We start from the raw sequence: 19,077 nt of genomic DNA on the forward strand, positions 1-19,077 counted from the left end.
ATATCCAGGTCCGAAAAGTCCAGAGATGTCTAAATAAGAGAAACCTAAAGAGAGCCACACTATCACATATTGTAATTAAAATGTCAGAATTTAAAAATGAAATTTTTAAAATTTATTTGTTTTAATTGGAGGATAATTGCTCACAATTACAGTATTATTGTGATGGTCTTTGCCATGCACCAACATGAATCAGCCATGGGTATACATGAGTCCTCCCATCCTGAACACCCCCCCCCACCTCCCTTCTCACCCTATCCCTCTGGGTTGTGCCAGAGCACTGTCTTTGGGTGTCCTGCTTCATACATCAAATTTGCTCTGGTCATCTGTTTTATGTTTGGTAATGTACATGTTTCAATGCTATTCTCTCAAATCATCCCATGCTCACCTTCTCCCACTGAGTCCAAAATTCTGTTCTTTACTTCTGTGTCTCCTTTGCTGCCCTGCATGTAGGATTGTTGTTACTGTAAAGATGGAATTTTAAAAGCAGCAAGATAAACATTTTGCATACAGGGGAACCTCCATGAGAATATCAGCAAATTTGTCAGCAGAAACTCTGCAGGCAATGAAAAATGATTATGATATATTCAGTGTTGAAAGAAAAAAAAAATCCAACCAAAAATACTCCACCCAGCAAAGTTATCCTTTGGCAGTGAAGGAGAGGTAGAGTTTCCCATAAAAGCAAAGGCTAAAGGAATTCATTACCACTCAACCAGCATTAGAAGAAATGTTAAAAGAATTTATGCTGAAAAAATGGGGTGATGATTAGCAATGTGCACACATATGGAAAAAAAAATCTAACTAGAAAGGTGAATATACAGTAAAAGTAGTGACTAATCATTCAAAAACTAACAGTTGGAAGTTTAAAAGGTAAAAAATAACTAAGAATACAATAATTAGTTAAGGAATAAGCAAGATTAAAAATGTAAAAATGCAACATCAAAAGTATAAAATATTAATGAAGGAGGAACACTAATGTTGAGCTTTACACTAGGATCAAACTTAAGTTATTAATTTACTATTATATGTATAAGCTTTTTTTTCACTCTTTTAAAAATTTTGATGGAAGTATAATTGCTTAACAATCTTGTGTTGGCTTCTGCCATACAGCAATGTGAATCAGTCATAATTATATATTAATATATATACCCTCACCCTCTGGAGACTCCCTCCCCCTCCCATTTCACTGAGAGAGCAGCAGGCTGGGCTCCCTGTGTTAACTAGTAGCTTCCTACTAGTTACCTATTTTCCACAAGGTAGTATATACATGTCAATGATACTTTCCCAATTTGTCCTACTATTTTCTTCACCCACTGTGTCCACAAGTCTGTTCTCTACCTCTGTGATTTTTTTCCTGGCAAATAGTTTCATCAATACTATTTTTCTAGATTTCATATACATTAATATATGATATTTGTTTTTCTCTCTCTGACTTACTTCATTCTTCATAATACACTCTAGGTTCATCCACCTCACTATAACTGAGTCAAATTTGTTGTTTTTAATGGCTAAGTAATATTCTATTTTATAAATGTACTGCAACTTCTTCACCATTCATAAATCAGTGGACATATATGCTGCTTCCATGTCCGAGCTATTGTAAATAGTGCTTCCGTGAACATTGGGGTACATGTGTCTTTTACAATTGTGGTTTTCTTAGGCTATATACTCAGTAGCAGGATTGCTGGGTTATTTTCTAGTGGCATACTTAGGGTTTCTATATAATATCATGTCATCTGCCAACACATAGTTTTACTTCTTTTTCTCTAATCTGGATTCCTTTTATTTCTTTTTCTTCTCTGATTGCTATGGCTAGGAATTCCAAAAATATTTTGAATAATAGTGTTGAGAATGGTCACCCTTCTCTTGTTCTTGATCTTAGAGGAAAAGCTTTCAGTTTTTCACTATTGAGAGTAATATTTGTTCTCAGTTTGTCATATATGTCTTTTTTATGTTGAGGTAGGTTACCTCTATGCTGATTTTCTGCAGAGTTTTTATCAATTGTTGTTGAATTTTGTTGAAAGATTTATCTGCAACTATTGAGATGATCATATGTTTTTGTTTTTCAATGTGTTATTATGGTGTATCACATGATTGATTTGTAAATATTAAAGAATCCTTGCATCCTTGGGATAAACTCCACTTGATCATGGTGTATGATCTTTTCTGTGTGTTTTTGTATTCTGCTTGCTAGAATTTTGTTGAGGACTTTTCCATCTATGTTCATAAGTGATATTGCCCTGTAATTTCCTACTTTGTGATACCTTTGTATCAGAGTGAGGATGGCCTCAAAGAATGAGCTTGAGAGTTTCCCTCCCTCAGCAACTTTTTGGAAGAGTTTTAGCAGCATAAGTATCAGGTCTTCTCTAAACATCTGATAGAACTTTCCTGTGAAGCAATCTGGCCCTGGACTTTTCTTTCTTGAAAGATTTTTAATCACAACTGAGCGACTTTCACTTTCACTTTTCTTTATTAATATTCTGTTTGGATTATCTGTCCAGTGGGGTGAGTGGGATGTTAAATTCCCTATTATCATGTTACTGTTGATTTTCCCTTTTATACTTGCTAACATTTGCCTTATGTATTGAGGTGTTCTGATATTGGGTGGATGTAGATTTATAATTGTTATGTCTTCTTCTTGTATTGATCATTATATCATTATATCATTGATCATTATATATATATATATATATAGATCATTATATAATGTCCACCTTTGTCTCTTCTGATGGTATATGTTTCAAGGTCTATTTTATCTGATATGAGTATTGCTACTTCTGCTTTCTTTTGGTTTCCATTTGCATGGAATATCTTTTTGCAGAACCCTCACTTTCAATCTGTATGTATCACTAGGTTTGAAGTGGATTTCTTGCAGACAGCATGTATAGGCCTTTTATTCCTGTATTCATTTAGCCAGTATGTGTCTTTTGGTTGGATAATTTGCTCGATTTACATTTAAGGTAATTATTGATATGTATGAACCTATTACCGTTTATTTATTGCTATGAATTTGTTTTTATAGGTCTTTTCTTTATCTTGGGTTGCCTGTCTAGAGAAAAATATTTTTTAGCTTTTATTGTAAAGCTGATTTTGGTGGTGCTGAATTCTCTTAACTGTTGCAAGTTTTTGGTTTCTCCATTGAATCCGAATGAGATCCTTCCAGAGTAATCTTGGTTGTAGATCTCTTCCCTTTTATCACTTTAAATATATCCTGCCACTCCCTTCCGTTCGGCAGAATTTCTTTTGAAAATCAGCTGTTAACTTTGTGGAGATTCATTTATTTGTGGTTTTCCCTATATGCTTTTAGTATTTCTATCTTTGTGTTTAATTTTTGTTAATTTGTTTGTTATTGTTTTTGATATGTTTCTCTTTGGGTTTATCCTGTATGGGATGCTCTGGGCCTCCTGAACTTTGGTGGATATTTCCTTTTCCATGCTAGAGAAGCTTGTGACTATAATCTCCTCAAATCTTTACTCATACATTTTTTTTTTTAATCTCTCTTCTTTGTGGGACTGGTATAATTCAAATGTTGGTGTGCTAATGTCCCAGAAGTCTCTGAGACTATCCTCATTTTTTTTTATTCTTTTTTCTTTATTCTGCTCTGCTTCCATTATTTCTACTATTTTATCTTCCAGCTCATGTATCTTTCTTCTGCCTCAGTTATTCTGCTATTTTTGGTTTCCTCTGTGAAAGTGAAAGTCGCTCAATCTTGTCCAGCTGTTTGCGACCCCATGGACTATACAGTCCATGGAATTCTCCAGGCCAGAATACTGGAGTGGGTAGCCTTTCCCTTCTCCAGGAGATCTTCCAAACCCAGGGACAGAACCCAGGTCTCCCTCATTTTGGCCACTATGGCAGCTATCATGCTCACCTTGGGGGTTGTAGACTACAGATGCAGCTGGGTCCTGACTTCTGACACTGGTGCAGGCTTTGGCAGAAGCCAGCCTGTCCATCCCTGGGGTCACAGACTGTAGCCACAGTGCATCCTCCTTCTGACACCCATGAAGGTGGTATCCTGCTGTCTGTGAGTGCATGGAGCTAGAGGGTCCTCATGACAATGATCTCTTGCCTCTTTTGCTGTTCCAGGCTTTCCCCTGGACTCCTCAATTATGTTGTACTAGCCCTGTCAGACTGTTTCATGGCAGTCAATCCCAGTCCTCTCCCTGGAGTCTGGTCTGGTCTCTGAAACCCGAGCCTCGGCACCCAGACCCCATTCACTGCAGCAAGTGTGCATACAAGCATCTCAGGCTGAGTAGTTCTGTCTGCACTGACCTCTGTGCTGAACTATCTCTGCTTTGCCTTCCGTGCACCTATTGCTGCACTCCCCTCTGAGGTCCCAAAGTGCCCTCCATCCTCACCTGTGAGGCAAAATTTCTTCCTATACACCTCCTCCCTTCAGAGCAAGTCCCGTCCCAATTCCTTTGACTCCATGATTTTTCTTATTTCTTTTTCCCAATCTCTTTAAGTGGAGATTACTTGCCTTTTTGGAAGTCTGAGGTCTTCTGTCAGCATTCAGTAAATGTTATGTAGGAGCTGCTTCACGTGCAGATGTATTTTTGATGTATTTGTGGGGAGCGAGGTGATCTCCATGTCTTATTCCTTCACCATCTTGAGAGTACCTCCCCACACCTGATACAAGTTATCATTTGTAAGCCTCATGGTAATCACAAGCAAAAACCCATAGTAAATACACACAAAATAAAGAGAAATGGATATAAGCATAAGGCTAAAGAACGTCATCAAACCATAAGAGAGCAAGAAAAGGGGAAAGCAAAAGAGAGGAACTACAAAAAAAAAAAAAAACAACCCAGAAAACAATTAGCAAAATGTCAATAAGCACAAACCTTTATACAGTAACTTTAAAAATAAATGGACTAAATTCCTCACAAGAGAAATGAATCAATAAATATACAAGAACCATCTATATGCTGCCTACAAAAGGCTCACTTTAGATACAAGAAAAACACAGACTGAAAGTAAATGAGATGGATAAAGATGTTCTATATCCCACTTCTTCTCCAACCTCCAGTCAATAGCTCTTCTTGCCTGTTAATTTGATGCCAGCCCCCATAAGCCAGCTGTTGTATTGCACTACTATACTTTTCAAAGGATTGTTATGTAAAATTTTTTGTCAGTTTTCACTCCAATCCCAAAGAAAGGCAATGCCAAAGAGTGTTCAAACTACCACACAGTTGAACTCATCTCCCATGGTAACAAAGTAATGCTCAAAATTCTCCAAGCCAGACTTCAACAGTACATGAACCGAGAACTTTCAGATGTTCAAGATGGATTTACAAAAGGCAGAGGAACCAGAGATCAAATTGCCAACATCTGTTGGATCATTGAAAAATCAAGAGAATTCCAGAAAAACATCTACTTCTGCTTTATTGATTACACCAAACCCTTTGACTGTGTAGCTCACAACAAACTGGAAAATTCTCCAAGAGATGGGAATACCAGACCACCTGATCTGCCTCCTGAGAAATTTGTATGCACGTCAAAAAGCAACATTTAGAATGGGACATGGAACAATAAACTGATTCAAAATTGGGAAAGGAGTATGTCAGGGCTGTATATTGCCACCCTGCTTATTTAACTTATATGCAGAGTACATCATGTGAAATGTCAGATTGGATGAAGCACAAGCTGGAATCAAGATCGCCAGGAGAAGTATCAATAACCTCAGATATGCAGATGACACCACCTTTATGGCAGAAAGTAAAGAGGAACTAAAGAGCCTCTTGATGAAAGTGAAAGAGGAGAGTGAAAAATCTGGCTTAAAATTCAACATTCAAAAACTAAGATCATGGCGTCTGGCCCCATCACTTCATGGCAAATAGATGAAGAAACAATGGAAACAGTGACAGACTTTATTTTCTTATTTGAGAAGGCTCTTGAGAGTTCCTTGGCCTGCAAGGAGATCAAACCAGCCAACCATAAGGAAATCAGTCCTGACTATTCATTGGAAGGACTGATGCTAAAACTGAAACTCTGGCTACCTGATGCAAAGGACTGACTCATTGGAAAAAACCCTGATGTTGGGAAAGATTGAAAGCAAGAGAAGGGGACAACAGAGCATGAAATGATTGGATGGCACCACCATCTTGATGGACTTGAGTTTGAACAAGCTCCAGGAATGGTGATGTTCAGGGAAGCCTGGCGTGCTGCAGTCCATGGGGTCACAAATAGTTGGACATGACTGAGCAACTGAACTGAACTATAATGTACTATAAAATTAAAAGTATTTTATTTATTTTTGTGTTTGTTGTTTTTATGTATTATTTGTTTGGAAAAGTATTATAAACTTATTATAGTATAGTACTATACAGCTGATTGTGCTAATTGCATACTTAGACTAACTTTGCTGGACTTACAATCCGGACTTAAGAACTCATTCTTGGAATGGAACTCATTTGTATGTAGGGGACTTAGTGTAGCCTCAGAGTTGTTCTATGAGGCCACCATTATGGTAAAGGTGTTTCAAGAAAGAAAAACTACAGGCCTATCTCTTTTTAACATGTACACAAAACTTGTCAACAAAATATTATCAAAGAGTATCAACAAGGTATAACAATACATACACAACATGAGTAAGTGGGATCTAGTCGAGGAATGCAAAGCTATTTTGGGGTTTGAATAAACAGTCTAATGTATGATTTATTATCATTTGATCAGATCAATCAATACAGAAAAGTCTTTTGATACAACCAATACCCATTTACCATAAGAATCCTCAGCAAACTAGGAATAGAGGGGGAACTTCACAATTTGATTAAAATTATCTCCAAAGTCACTGAAATTAACTCACACTCAACTGTGATAAAATTAATGCTTTTCCCCTAAGATCATGAACAAGGAACCTTTTCTAACCACTTCAGTTCTACATCACACTGGAAATCCTAGTGGGATAGTCTGTGGGCTGCCGTAGTCAACAGAAATTGACTTTCTCAAAGTTCTGGGAGCTGGAAGTCTGAGATCAGGAGACCAACATAGTCAGGTTGTGGGGAGGGTCCTTTTCCTTGCTTGCAAGTGGACAAATTCTTGCTGTGTGTCTGGTCAAACTCCCTCTGGTGTCTCTTCTTCTAAGGACACTTTATTCTATAATATCATTGTTGTTGTTCAGTCACTAAGTCGTGTCTGACTCTGCAACCTCATGAACTATAATATGCCAGGTTTTAGGTTTCCCTGTCCTCCACTATCTTCAAATTTGTTCAGACTCAAGTCCATTGAGCCGGTGATGCCATCCAAACATCTCACCCACTGTTGCCTACCTCTCCTTTTGCCCTAGGTCCTTCCTAGTACCAAGGTCTTTCCCAGTTAGTTAGCTCTTTACATCAGGTGGCCAAAATACTGGAGCTTTAGCTTTAGCTCCAGTGACTTTCAATAGCTTCCAATGACTGTTCAAGGTTGATTTCCTTTAGGATTGACCTTTTTGATCTCCTTTCTATCCAAGGGACTCTCAAGAGTTTTCTTGAGCACCACAGTTCAAGAGCATCAATTCTTCAACACTTCAACTTTTTTTATGGTTCAACTCTCACATTTGAAACTGTTTCCACTTTCTCCCCATCTATCTTTCAAAAGTTATCTATCGATAGATAGATATCTATCTATCTTGAAGTTATGGGACCAAATACCAGAATCTTAGTTTTAACGTTGAGTTTTACGCCAGCTTTTTCAGTCTCCTCTGTCAGTCTCAAGAGACTCTTTAGTTCCTCTTCACTTTCTCCATTAAAGTGGTAATATCTGCATATGTGAGGACTTTGATGTTTCTCCTGGAAAACTTGATTCCAACTTGTGCTTCATCCAGCCTGGAATTCACAAGATGTACTCTGCAAAGAAGTTAAATAAGTAGGGTGACAATATACAGCCTTGAAGTACTCCTTTTCCAATTTAGAACCAGTCCATGGTTCCACTTAAGGTTATAACTGTTCCTTCTTGTCCTGCATACAGGTCTCTCTGGAGAGAGATAAGGTAGCCTGGGATTCCCATCTCTTTAAGAATTCACAGTTTGTTGTGATCCACATCCAGTCAATGACTTGATCATAGCAATGAAACAGAAGTAGGTGTTTTCTTCTGGAATGCCCTTGTTTTCTCTATGATTCAGCAGATGTTAGCAATTTGAACTCTTATTCCTCTGCCTTTTCTATATCCAGCTTGCACATCTGGTTGGTTCATGTACTCCTGAAGCCTAGCTTGAAGGATTTTGAAAATAACCGTGATAGTGTTTGAAATGAATGCAACTGTATGGTAGTTTGAACACTCTTTGGCATTGCCTTCTTTTGGAATTGGAATGAAAACTGACCTTTTTCACAATTCTGTGGTCACTGTTGAGTTTTCCAAATTTGCTGACATATTGAGTACAGCACTTTAACAGCATCATCTTTTATGATTTGAAATAGCTCAGCTGGAATTCCATCACCTCCAATAGCTTTGTTCATAGTAATGCTTCCTGAAGTCCACTTGATTTAACACTCCAGGATGTCTGGCTTTAGGTAAGTGATCACACATTCATAGTTATCAGGTTATGATCATCATCAGTCAGTTAGTTGCTCAGTCACGTCCAACTCGTTGGGACCCCATAGGCTGCAGCACGCCAGGCTTCCCTGTCCATCACCAACTCCCAGAGTTTGCTCAAACTCATGTCCATTGAGTTGGTGATGCCATCAACCACCTCATCCTCTGTCATCCCCTTCTCCTCCTGCCTTCAATCTTTCCCAGCATCAGGTCTTTTCCAATGAGTCAGTTCTTCACATCAGGCCATTAATAAGCCATTTTTATATAGTTTTTCTGTGTATTCTTACCACCTCTTCTTAATCCCTTCTGCTTCTGTTAGGTCCTTGCCATAATCTCTATAGTTTAGGGATCCACTTTAATTACATGATCTTAATTACTTCCATAGAGGTCCCGTTTCAATATAGTCAGTGTAAGGGATTAGAATTTCATTATAGATTTATTTACAAACTCTACAATTTTACAATAGTTTATTCTGTTCAATGAAGTGAATCAGCTATATGTATACATATATCCCCTCTTTCTTAGTGCTTCCTCCCACCCACCCTCATCCATTTGGCATATCTAGGTCACCACAGAGCACTGAGCTGAGCTCACTGTACTATACAGCAGATTCCCACCAGCTATCTATTTTACACATGGTAGTGTTTGTGTGGGATTTCCCTGGTGGCTCAGAGACAAAGAAGTTGCCTGTCAATACAGGAGACACGAGTTAGATCCCTGAGTCGGGAAGATCCTCTGGAGAAGGAAACAGTAACCCACTCCAGGATCTTGCCTGGGAAATTCCACGAACAGAGGCACCTGGTGGGCTATAATCCATGGGGTTGCAAAGAATCAGACACACTTAGCAACTGAGCACACAGTGTATACATGATGGAGAGAGACATAGACACTTAGGCCACAGCACAGAGCTAGTGAAATAAAAGCAAATATGAAAAAAGAGAGTAAAAGTTATTTAGGTTGGAAAAATCTAGTGGCTTTTTTTTTTTTTTTTGATAACAGTATTTGAAACCAAGATTGGGACAGAAGGTACACACTCTGCTACTGGAGTGTCATTGTTTCTAGGTCTGTTCAGCTGAAAGAACAAGAAAATATGTGTGTTGTATTTTAGTATACTAAGCTGTGTATAGCAACAGTTAGAACTGGACATGGAACAACACACTGGTTCCAGATAGGAAAAGGAGTACATCAAGACTGTATATTTTCACGCTGCTTGTTTAACTTATATGCAGAGAACATCATGAGAAATGCTGGGCTGGAAGAAGCAAAGCTGGAATCAAGATTGCCGGGAGAAATATCAATAACCTCAAATATGCAGATGGCACCGCCCTTATGGCAGAAAGTGAAGAGGAACTAAAAAGCCTCTTGATGAAAGTGAAAGAGGAGAGTGAAAAAGTTGGCTTAAAGCTCAACATTCAGAAAACTAAGATGACGTCTGGTCCCATCACTTCATGGGAAATAGATGGGGAGACAGTGGAAACAGTGTCAGACTTTAATTTTTTGGGCTCCAAAATCACTGCAGATGGTGATTGCAGCCATGAAATTAAAAGACGCTTACTCCTTGGAAGGAAAGTTATGACCAACCTAGATAGCATATTAAAAAGCAGAGACATTACTTTGCCAACAAAGGTCCGTCTGGTCAAGGCTATGGTTTTTCCAGTGGTAATGTATGGATGTGAGAGTTGGACTGTGAAGAAAGCTGAGCACCAAAAAATTGATGCTTTTGAATTGTGGTGTTGGAGAAGACTCTTGAGAGTCCCTTGGACTGCAAGGAGATCCAACCAGTCCATCCTGAAGGAGATCAGTCCTGGGTGTTCATTGGAAGGGCTGATGCTGAAGCTGAAACTCCAATACTTTGGCCACCTCATGCGAAGAGTTGACTCATTGGAAAAGAGCCTGATGCTGGGAGGGATTGGGGGCAGGAGGAGAAGGGGACAACAGAGGATGAGATGGCTGGATGGCATCACCAACTCGATGGACATGGGTTTGAGTAAACTCTGGGAGTTGGTGATGGACAGGGAGGTCTGGTGTGCTGCGATTCATGAGGTTGCAAAGAGTCGGACATGACTGAGCGACTGAATTGAACTGAACCTGTGTATATGATTTTCCCAGGTGGTGCCAGTGATAAAGAACTCAGCCACCAATGCAGGAGACATAAGAGGCATGGGCTCAATCCATGGGTTGAGAAGATCCTCTGGAGGAGGGCATGGCAACCCACTCCAGGAATCTTGCCTGGGAAATCCCAAGGACTGAGGAACCTGATGGGCTACATTCCATAGGGTCTCAGAGTCAGACATGACTGAAGTAACCTAGCATACATGACAAAGGCACAACTTGTGTATATACACATATCTATACATATTTTTCTGTGTAACTTTCCATTACTATTTTAAGCTGAGCATGAATTCATATGGATGCATGTGCCTAACCATCCAGGCGTTTCTAGCTTCCTCTCCCTTTTTATTTGTAACCCCCTCTCCAACCAAAGGAAGCCTGGTTCTTATCCTTCACCATCCATTTACTTAATGTATATTAAATTCTAAATACATTTGGTATGGATATATAGGTATGCAGCACATACATCATTATATACATAAGGAGTGGGAATTAATTTTAGCTCCATTTAGATTTTCTTATCCCTTATAAAATGTATTTTATTTTTCTTAATACAACTGACTGAGTTTACTTTTATAAATCATGAGTTAACTTTTTAAATTTTTATTTATTTTATTTTTGGCTGTGCTGGGTCTTCGTGGCTGCTTGGGATTTTCTCTAATTGTGGCAGTAAATAGAGTAGATTTAGAAAGCAGTAATTAGCGAGTAGATTAAGTGGAGTCTGCTCCCTAGTTGCAATGTGCAGGCTTCTCGTGGCTCACAGGCCACAGGCACACATGGGCTCATAGCTGTGGCTCCCGGGACTCCAGAGCACAGGCTGAACAGCTGTGGTGCATGGGCTTAGTTGCTTTGTGGCAACGTGGGCTCTTCCAAGATCAGGGATCAAATCCATGTCTCCTACCTTGACATGCAGATTCTTTACCACTGAGCCAACAGGGAAGCCCTGAGTTAACTGTCAACAGCCTGTTTCCTTTAAATTCTTTGTTTTGCATTTGTTCAATCCTGTGAGCTTATTCTTGGCCCATAGAAAGTAGTAAGAGGTCACTAAGTTTCCTGGTAAATAGTGATCATTATCATCTAAAAATTCCTGAGAGAACAAGGAAACAGCTCTTTCTCATAGCACCCTGACCTGGTGAAACTGGCCTTATAGAGTGATTTAGGAATTGTACCCTCCTCTTCAGTTTTTGAATAAGTTTAACAAAATTTGCTTGGTAGAACTCATTAGTGAAGCCACTGAGTTCAGTGATGTTCTTCTTTGTTGCGAGATTTTTTGATAACTGTTTCAATCTTTTTAGTAACTATATTCAAGTGTTCTATTTCTTTGTGATTTAGTTTTGGTAGGTTTGTGTTTGTAGGATTTTTTTTTTTTTTTTTCATTTTATCTGGGTTATCCAATATGCTGCTGTGCAATTGTTCATATTATTCTAATTCTTTTGATTTCTGTAAAAACAGTAGTTGTGTTTACACTTTCACTTTTAATTTTAGTAACTTGAGTCTTCTCTATTTTTTCTTAGTCTATCTAGCTGGAGGTTTTTCAATTTTGTTGATCTTTTCAAGGAGCCAGATTTTAGTTTCATTGATTTTCTTTACTGTTTTTCTATTCTCTAATTTATTTGTCTCTTTTTGAATTTTTATTTTTTCCCTACTTCTATTCACTTTGGACTTATTTTGTTCTTCCTTTTCTAGTCCTTTGAGATCTAAAATTGCTGATTTGAAAACCATCTTGTTTTTTGATGTAAGTGAATATAGTTATAAATTTCCCTCTTTATTTCACTGTGTCTTATACATATTGTAATGCTCTTTTTATTTTCTGTAGTTTTTAAAACTTAAAATCTATTTTGTATGATATCAGTAAAGCCACCTGCTCTCTTTTATGGCTTATGGCTACTATTTCCATTCTTTCTTACTATTTCCATTCTTTTTTATTAGTTCATGTCTTTCACTTGAAGTCTACTTGTGTCTTTGGATTTGAGACCTTTGTAGGCAACATATAGTGGGATTTTATTGCTGTTTTTTAATCTATTCTGTTAATTTCTATCTTTTGATTGGAGAATTCAATCTCTAATTTAAATTTAAAGTACAAATTAAGGAGATATTCATTTCTTTCACCTTGCTATTTGTTTACTGTATGACTTAAAAGTTTTGCTGTCCCTCAAACCGTATATTACTGTCTTCTTTTGCACTTAGTTGATCTTTTTAAAAGCAAAATATTTATATCCCTTGTATGTTCCCATTTCTAGATATTCTATAGCTATTGCATTTGTAGTTACCATGCAGATTATATTTAACATCTTAAAGTTATAGCACTCTAATTTAGCTTTATACTATTATAACTTTAAGAACGTGCAAAAACTGCATTTTTGGAGCTCTGTTCTCAACCCTGCAGTTGTTAATGTCACAAAATTACATCTTTATACAGTGTGTGATCAAATAATAAACTAATAATTAAAAATGCATTACTTTTTTTAAAAATTATGTAGAAAAATGTGGAGTTATAAACTGAAGGATATAAGAGTTGGACCATAAAGAAGGCTGAGTACTGAAGAAATGTTTTTGAACTGTGGTGGTGGAGAAGACTCTTGAGAGTCCCTTGGAAAGCAAGGAGATCAAATCAGTCAATTCTAAAAGAAATCAACCCTAAATATTTGCTGGAAGGACTAATGCTGAAGCTGAAGCTCTAGTACTTTGGCCATCTGATGCAAAGAACCAACACATTGACAAAGATCTGATGCTGGGAAAGATTGAGGGTAGGAGGAAAAGGGGGTGACAAAGGATAAGATGGTTGGATGATATCACTGACTCAATGGACATGAGTTTGAGTAAACTCCTGGGGAAAGTGAAGGAAGGACAGGGAAGCCTGCCATGCTGCAGTTATGCAGCTGCATGGTCAGATGCAAATTAGTGACTGAAAGACAACAAAGCAATAACTAGCATTTATACTAATACTAGTATTTATACTAGTATTTTTCATTGCACTAGTCTTTTAAATCACGTAAAAGATAGGGAATAGATTAAAGACTTTTGGTAAGTTTTTTTGGTTTTGGTTTTATTTTATTTTTTATTTATTTATTTATTTATTTTTATTTATTTATTTATTTTTTATTATTATTATTTTTTTTTCCAGTGGGTTTTGTCATACATTGATATGAATCAGCCATGGATTTACATGTATTCCCAATCCCGATCCCCCCTCCCACCTCCCTCTCCACCCGATTCCTCTGGGTCTTCCCAGTGCACCAGGCCCGAGCACTTGTCTCATGCATCCCACCTGGGCTGGTGATCTGTTTCACCATAGATAGTATACATGCTGTTCTTTTGAAATATCCCACCCTCACATTCTCCCACAGAGTTCAAAAGTCTGTTCTGTATTTCTGTGTCTCTTTTTCTGTTTTGCATATAGGGTTATCGTTATCACTTTCTAAATTCCATATATATGTGTTAGTATGCTGTAATGTTCTTTATCTTTCTGGCTTACTTCACTCTGTATAATGGGCTCCAGTTTCATCCATCTCATTAGGACTGGTTCAAATGAATTCTTTTTAATGGCTGAGTAATATTCCATGGTGTATATGTACCACAGCTTCCTTATCCATTCATCTGCTGATGGGCATCTAGGTTGCTTCCATGTCCTGGCTATTATAAACAGTGCTGCGATGAACATTGGGGTGCACGTGTCTCTTTCAGATCTGGTTTCCTCAGTGTGTATGCCCAGAAGTGGGATTGCTGGGTCATATGGCAGTTCTATTTCCAGTTTTTTAAGGAATCTCCACACTGTTTTCCATAGTGGCTGTACTAGTTTGCATTCCCACCAACAGTGTAAGAGGGTTCCCTTTTCTCCACACCCTCTCCAGCATTTATTGCTTGTAGACTTTTGGATAGCAGCCATCCTGACTGGCGTGTAATGGTACCTCATTGTGGTTTTGATTTGCATTTCTCTGATAATGAGTGATGTTGAGCATCTTTTCATGTGTTTGTTAGCCATCTGTATGTCTTCTTTGGAGAAATGTCTGTTTAGTTCTTTGGCCCATTTTTTGATTGGGTCATTTATTTTTCTGGAATTGAGCTTCAGGAGTTGCTTGTATATTTTTGAGATTAATCCTTTGTCCGTTTCTTCATTTGCTATTATTTTCTCCCAATCTGAGGGCTGTCTTTTCACCTTACTTATAATAGCCACCCAAATCCAAGAAACCCAGAGAGTCCCAAACAGGATAAACCCAAGGCGAAACACCCCAAGACACATATTAATCAAATTAACAAAGATCAAACACAAAGAACAAATATTAAAAGCAGCAAGGGAGAAACAACAAATAACACACAAAGGGATTCCCATAAGGATAACAGCTGATCTATCAATAGAAACCCTCCAGGCCAGAAGGGAATGGCAGGACGTACTGAAAGTAATGAAAGAGAATAACCTACAACCTAGATTACTGTATCCAGCAAGGATCTCATTCAGATATGAAGGAGAATTCAAAAGCTTTACAGATAAGCAAAAGCTGAGAGAATTCAGCACCACCAAACCAGCTCTTCAACAAATGCTAAAGGATCTTCTCTAGACAGGAAATACAGAAAGGTTGTATAAACGTGAACCCAAAACAACAAAGTAAATGGCAACGGGACCACACCTATCAATAATTACCCTAAATGTAAATGGGTTGAATGCCCCAACCAAAAGACAAAGATTGGCTGAATGGATACAAAAACAAGACCCCTATATATGCTGTCTACAAGAGACCCACCTCAAAACAAGAGACACATACAGACTAAAAGTGAAGGGCTGGAAAAAAATATTTCATGCAAACGGAGACCAAAAGAAAGCAGGAGTCGCAATACTCATATCAGATAAAATGGTTTTATTTTAGATTCTACATATAAATTAGATCACATACTATTTGTCTCACTCTGATTTGTTTCACTTAACATGATGTCTTCATGGTCTAACCATGCTGCACAAATAAGAATTTCCTGATTTTTATGTCTGAATATATTTATAGTAACTTCTTTATGGCTGTATACACACACACACACACACACACACACACACACACACACACATCCATCAGTGAATAGATAAAAAAAGTTATTATATACACTTAATTTGTCTTTCATATCTTGGATAATGTAACAATCCTGCTATGAACGTGAGGATGTAGATATCTCTTTGAATTAGTGCCTTTGTTTCCTTCTGGAAATATTCCCAGTAAGTAAAATTATTGGATCATATGGTAGTTCTGGGCTTCCCTGGTAGCTCAGATGGTAAAGAATGCACCTGCAATGCAGGAGACCTGGGTGATCCCTGGTTTGGGAAGATCCCCTGGAGGAGGGCATGGCGACCCACTCTAGTATTCTTGCCTGCAGGATCCTCATGGACAGAGGAGCCTGGTGGGCTACAGCCCATGGGGTCACAAAGAGCCAGACATGACTGAGTGACTAAGCACAGTACAACACATGGTAATTCTATTTTCAATTTTTTACTGATCCATCACACTGTTTCCCCCATCAATTTACAAACCCACCAAGAGTGCACAACTGTTCCTTTTACTCCACATCCATGCTAGTATTTGTTGTCTGCTGTCTTTTTGATGATGGTCATTCTAACAGGCAAGAAGTGATATCCTCATTATGGGTTTAACTTGCATTTCTGAATAACTAGTGATAGTAAACATTATCTCATGTGTCTGCAGGCCTTTCAAAAGTCTTCTTTGGAAAAAATGTGTACGCAGATTCTTTGCCCATTTTTAACAGGATTATTTATTTGTTTTCTGTTAAGAGTTTATGTGAACTTTATATATTTCAGATAGTAATTCCTTGTCAAATATACAGTTTGGAAATATATATTTCCACTCCATAAGTTGTTTTCCCACTTAGTTAATGAATGCTTTGCTGTACAAAAGCACTTTTAGTTTGATGTAGGTCTCAAATTGTACTTTTTGTGGTTCAAATGCCATATTCAAGAAATTATTATCAAGACTCAAGTCAAGGAGATTTATTCCTATGTTTTCTTCTAGGAGTCTCATGGTTTCAAGGATCATATTTTAGTTGCTAATCCGTTTTAGGTTAATTTTGTAAGTGCGGTAACAGTACATGTGAATATACAGTTGTTGCTGTAGCTCCATCATTAAGTCGTGTACAACTCTTTGTAGCACCATGGACGCCACAATGCCAGGCTCCTCTGTCCTCCATAATTCCTGGAGTTTGTTCAAATTCATGTCCATCAAGTCAGTGATGCTACCTAACCATCTCATCCTCTGTTGTCCCCTTCTACTTTTATGTTCAATCTTTCCCAGCATTAGGGTTTTTTTTTTTTTTTTCAATTATTTTTATTAGTTGGAGGCTAATTACTTCACAACATTGCAGTGAGTTTTGTCATACACTGACATGAATCAGCCATGGAGTTACATGGAGTTACATGTATTCCCCATCCCGATCCCCCCTCCCACCTCCCTCTCCACCCGATTCCTCTCATGCATCCCACCTGGGCTGGTGATCTGTTTCACTATAGATAATATACATGCTGTTCTCTCGAAACATCCCACCCTCGCCTTCTCCCACAGAGTCCAAAAGTCTGTTCTGTACATCTGTGTCTCTTTTTCTGTTTTGCATATAGGGTTATCGTTACCATCTTTCTAAATTCCATATATATGTGTTAGTATGCTGTAATGTTCTTTATCTTTCTGGCTTACTTCACTCTGTATAAGGGGCTCCAGTTTCATCCATCTCATTAGAACTGATTCAAATGAATTCTTTTTAATGGCTGAGTAATATTCCATGGTGTATATGTACCACAGCTTCCTTATCCATTCGTCTGCTGATGGGCATCTAGGTTGCTTCCATGTCCTGGCTATTATAAACAGTGCTGCGATGAACATTGGGGTGCACGTGTCTCTTTCAGATCTGGTTTCCTCAGTGTGTATGCCCAGAAGTGGGATTGCTGGGTCATATGGCAGTTCTGTTTCCAGTTTTTTAAGGAATCTCCACACTGTTCTCCATAGCGGCTGTACTAGTTTGCATTCCCACCAACAGTGAAAGAGGGTTCCCTTTTCTCCACACCCTCTCCAGCATTTATTGCTTGTAGACTTTTGGATAGCAGCCATCCTGATTGGCGAGTAATGGTACCTCATTGTGGTTTTGATTTGCATTTCTCTGATAATGAGTGATGTTGAGCATCTTTTCATGTGTTTGTTAGCCATCTGTATGTCTTCTTTGGAGAAATGTCTGTTTAGTTCTTTGGCTTATTTTTTGATTGGGTCATTTATTTTTCTGGAATTGAGCTTCAGGAGTTGCTTGTATATTTTTGAGATTAATCCTTTGTCTGTTGTTTCATTTGCTATTATTTTCTCCCAATCTGACGGCTGTCTTTTCACCTTACTTATAGTTTCCTTTGTTGTGCAAAAGCTTTTACGTTTCATTAGGTCCCATTTGTTTATTTTTGCTTTTATTTCCAATATTCTGGGAGGTCGATCATAGAGGATCCTGCTGTGATTCATGTTGGAGAGTGTTTTGCCTATGTTCTCCTCTAGGAGTTTTATAGTTTCTGGTCTTACATTTAGATCTTTAATCCATTTTGAGCTTATTTTTGTGTATGGTGTTCGAAAGTGTTCTAGTTTCATTCTTTTACAAGTGGTTGACCAGTTTTCCCAGCACCACTTGTTGAAGAAGTTGTCTTTTTTCCATTGTATATCCTTGCCTCCTTTGTCAAAGATAAGGTGTCCATAGGTTCGTGGATTTATCTCTGGGCTTTCTATTCTGTTCCATTGATCTATATGTCTGCCTTTGTGCCAGTACCATACTGTCTTGATGACTGTGGCTTTGTAGTAGAGCCTGAAGTCAGGCAGGTTGATTCCTCCAGTTCCATTCTTCTTTCTCAAGATTACTTCGGCTATTTGAGGTTTTTTGTATTTCCATACAAATTGTGAAATTATTTGTTCTAGTTCTGTGAAAAATACCGTTGGTAGCTTGTTAGGGATTGCACTGAATCTATAGGTTGCTTTGGGTAGAATAGCCATTTTGACAATATTGATTCTTCCAATCCATGAACATGGTATGTTTCTCCATCTGTTTGTGTCTTCTTTGATTTCTTTCATCAGTGTTTTATAGTTTTCTATGTATAGGTCTTTTATTTCTTTAGGTAGATGTATTCCTAAGTATTTTATTCTTTTTGTTGCAATGGTGAATGGTATTGTTTCCTTAATTTCTCTTTCTGTTTTCTCATTGTTAGTGTATAGGAATGGAAGGGATTTCTGTGTGTTAATTTTATATCCTGCAACTTTACTATATTCATTGATTAGCTCTAGTAATTTTCTGGTAGAGTCTTTAGGGTTTTCTATGTAGAAGATCATGTCATCTGCAAACAGTGAGAGTTTCACTTCTTCTTTTCCTATCTGGATTCCTTTTACTTCTTTTTCTGCTCTGATTACTGTGGCAATCAGACTTCCAACACTATGTTGAATAGTA

The sequence above is a fragment of the Cervus canadensis genome, chromosome 15 (genome assembly GCF_019320065.1).
Source record: "Cervus canadensis isolate Bull #8, Minnesota chromosome 15, ASM1932006v1, whole genome shotgun sequence".
In the NCBI taxonomy this organism is placed as follows: Eukaryota; Metazoa; Chordata; class Mammalia; order Artiodactyla; family Cervidae; genus Cervus; species Cervus canadensis.